This window comes from Macaca thibetana, chromosome 8, assembly GCF_024542745.1.
Source record: "Macaca thibetana thibetana isolate TM-01 chromosome 8, ASM2454274v1, whole genome shotgun sequence".
Taxonomy (NCBI): domain Eukaryota; kingdom Metazoa; phylum Chordata; class Mammalia; order Primates; family Cercopithecidae; genus Macaca; species Macaca thibetana.
In genome coordinates, this window is record NC_065585.1 from 52,746,581 (window position 1) to 52,750,434 (window position 3,854).

At 36.6% G+C, this 3,854-nt stretch overlaps 1 pseudogene; it reads left to right on the plus strand.

Moving 5' to 3' along the window:
- Positions 1–2,710: 2,710 nt before the first annotated feature.
- Positions 2,711–2,956, plus strand: LOC126961247 (cytochrome c oxidase subunit NDUFA4-like; annotated as a pseudogene).
- The last annotated feature ends 898 nt before the right edge of the window (positions 2,957–3,854 follow it).

Below are 3,854 nucleotides of genomic sequence, written 5' to 3' on the forward strand. Positions count from 1 at the left end.
TCCATCCTCATGGATAGGAAGAATCAATATCATGAAAATGGCCATACTGCCTGAGGTAGTTTATAGATTTAATGCTATTTCCATTAAACTACCATTGACATTCTTCACAAAAGTAGAAAAAACTACTTTAAATTTCATGTGAAACCAAAAAGGGGCCTGTATAGCAAAGACAATCTTAAGCAAAAAGAACAAAGCTGGAGGCATCATGCTACCTGACTTCAAACTTTACTGCAAGGTTATAGTAACCAAAACAGTGTGGTACTGGTACCAAAACAGACATATAGACCAATGGAACAGAACAGAGACCTCAGAAATAACCCCACACATCCACAGTCTTCTGATCTTTGGCACAAAAACAAGAAATGAGGAAAGGATTCCCTATTTAATAAATGGTGTTGGGAAAACTGGCTACCCATTATTCAGAAAACTGAAATGGGACCCCTTCCTGACACCTTATACAAAAATTAACTCAAGCTGGATTAAAGACTTAAATGTAAAACCCAAAACCATGAAAACCCTAGATGAAAACCTAGGCAATACTGTTCAGGACATAGGCATGGGCAAAAACTTCATGATGAAAATGCCAAAAGCAACTGCAACAAAAGCCAGAATTGACAAATGGGATCTAATTGAACTGAAGAGCTTCTGCACAGCAGAAGAAACTGTCATCAGAGTGAATAGGTAACCTACAGAATGGGAGAAAATTTTTCAATCTACCCATTTGACAAAGGGCTAATATCAAGAATCTACAAAGAACTTAAACAAATGTACAAGAAAAAAACAAACAACTCCATGAAAAAGTGGGCGAAGGATATGAACAGACACTTCTCAAAAAAAGACATTTATATGGCCAATAAACATATGATAAAAAGCTAATCATCACTGATCATTAAAGAAATGCAGATCAAAACCACAATGAGACACCATCTCACATCAGTCAGAATCGCGAATATTAAAATGTCAAGATACAATGGATGCTGGCAAGGCTGTGGAGAAATAGGAATACTTTTATACTGTTGTTGGGAATATAAGTTAGTTCAACCATTGTGGAAAACAGTGTGGCAAGTCCTTAAAGATCTGGAACCAGAAATACCATTTGACCCAGCAATGCCATTACTCAGAATATACCCAAAAAAATATAAATAATTCTACTATAAAGACACATGGACACTTTTGTTTAGTGCAGCACTATTTACACTAACAAAGACATGGAACCAATCCAAATGCCCATCAATGATAGACTGGATAAAGAAAATGTGGTACACACCCCATGGAATACTATGCAGCCATAAAAAGGAATGAGATCATGTCCTTTGCAGGGACATGGATGAAGCTGGAAGTCAGCATCCTCAGCAAACTCACACAGGAACAGAAAACCAAACACCACATGTTCTCACTCATAAGTGGGAGCTGAACAATGAGAACACATGGATTCAGGGATGGGAACAACACACAGTGGGGCCAGTTGGGCAGTCGGCAGGGGTGAGGAAAGGGAGAGCATTAGGACAAGTAGCTAACACATGCAGGGTTTAAAACCTAAATGATGAGTTGATAGGTGCAGCAAACCATCATGGCACATGTATACCTATGTAACAAACCTACATGTTCTGCACATGTATCCCAGAACTTAAAGTAAAATAAAAATTTAAAAAAAAGAAAGAAACTGGCAAAATTTACAGCTTAAAAAATAAACTAGAAAATTTTTTTTCTCTTTTGCTTTTCAGAATCTGCCTATTTCTGTCTGTCCCTTTCAATCATTCTTTAACTATACATTTATTAACTCAGCTATTTAAGCATTCTACAAATGAGTTTTAAGCAATTTGTAGATTTCAAGCACTATGTAAGGTCCTGGTAATATAAGATTTAAAAATGCAGCCTCAGTCTTCAAGAGATTAAACCTACTGATGTGAGACATACCAGTAAACAGATGGTTCAAACACCTTTTAATAAGAGCTACATTAAGGTTTATACAGAACTTTTAACAATGGTGTGGGAGCTACCAGGGAACACTTCTTGGAGGAGATTATGTCAAAGCCAGGTCCTAAGGTTCTAGTCATATTAACTAACGGTAAGGAGTTTTTAAAGGACTCAAGGGAAGGAAGAACATCAATGTTAGGGAAAGTCCAAATAAGGATGCTTTGAATCCTAGAATGCTTGGAGCAATTTAAGCTGGAAAGATAAGCAGAGTTGGGTCATAAAGGAACCCGAAGGCACCACTAATGTATTTGGATTTTTATCCTGAAAAAATCAATCTGGAGGCAGAGTGCAGTAAGAAAGATTGGGTTAAGACTGGAGGCTGTGAGAACAATTACAGAAATAATAGACATAAGAAAAAATTAAGGTGGTGTGGCAGCAAGGAGGTATGAAAGGAAACAGAAAAAATCAAGAGATTTAAGAAGGTCGAATTGATAAAACTTAATTCATTCTTCCTTCAGTTTCCAACATGAGCATTCTGTTCACTTAACTTTCTCTTCCATTTTGTTTTCTAAAATCTACCAGTCTCTCTATTATCAGGTATATCTCTTTCTTTACACTTCCTCCAGTTAAGTAGAGGAATATGGCTCATAGATTTACCTGATAGCCTATTAACTATACTATAACATTAAAAAATACATTAAAACCAGTCTTTTTGAGTGCAGATACTACTTAGCCCAGGGCCTGGTGGCTATGCTGGTTCTCTCCTTTCCAATTGGAGGCCTCTGTCACAAACATGTTCCGCCAGATCATCAGTCAGGCCAAGAAGCATCCGAGTTTGATCTCCCACTGTACTTATTGGAGCTGGAGGTACTGGAGCAGCACTGTATCTCTTGAGTCTGGCATTGTTTGATCCAGATGTTAGTTGGGACAGAAAGAATAACCCAGAGCCCTGGAAGAAACTGGGTCCCAATGATCAATACGAGTTCTACTCAATGAATGTGGATTACAGAAAATGAAGAAAGAAGGTCCAGATTTCTAAATGAAGTGTTTTGCTCTAAAGCTGCTTTAGAATGAAGGTCTTCCAGAAGCTATCCGCACAATTTTCCACTTAACCAGGAAATATTTCTCCTCTAAATGCATGAAATCATGTTGAAGTAATCTACTAGAAATTACACTGATTAATAAATAGCTGAAATTTGGAAAAAAAAGTCTTTTCAGCAGTGTGAAAAATCAGAGATTTGAGTGTGCCACAAAAGCCAAGTGCTCTTTAAAGTTATGCTGCTATATTGCACACCTGGGAGCATCATTCAAATACAGTTCAATGGAGTTGTATGACTCAGCACCCCTTACACTGAGGTTCAGAAACAGTAAGCAGGTACTACCGTGATTTCTTGGACTTCTCTACGGAACTTCATTTCAGCTTCTAGAGCTGGCACTTAGACCCCAGGAAGAAATTTGATTAAAAAGACACGTAAAAGCAAGGTTTGTTCATCTATATATTCTGAACATGAGTGTGGTTCTACATGAGGCTGAATATAAGGCAAACATTTAAATATCATTTCCAACAATACTATTACTATCTTTGTGCTTCCAGATGAACATCTGATTACAATTAAACTTTACTCTCCGGGAAAAATAACTCTCCAATCATATAAACATTCTTGAATTTTAGCCAAGGAAATATGTTTCAGTAGTTTCTTACAATATACATTTCATTCCATATTAATGAATCAAACAAAGCAATGTTCTAATAGGCCATTAGATGACTTTTCATGCATCCATCTTTTCTTCTAATTATGCAATCAAATGATGCCAGATCCACATTATGACTGCAGATTAAAAGCATCACAACTCAAAAATTTACCCAGAAATATTTTTTTTGATGTTTCAAAGATTTATTCCAGAATGCTAAATATTTTTACATGAATTAATGGGAC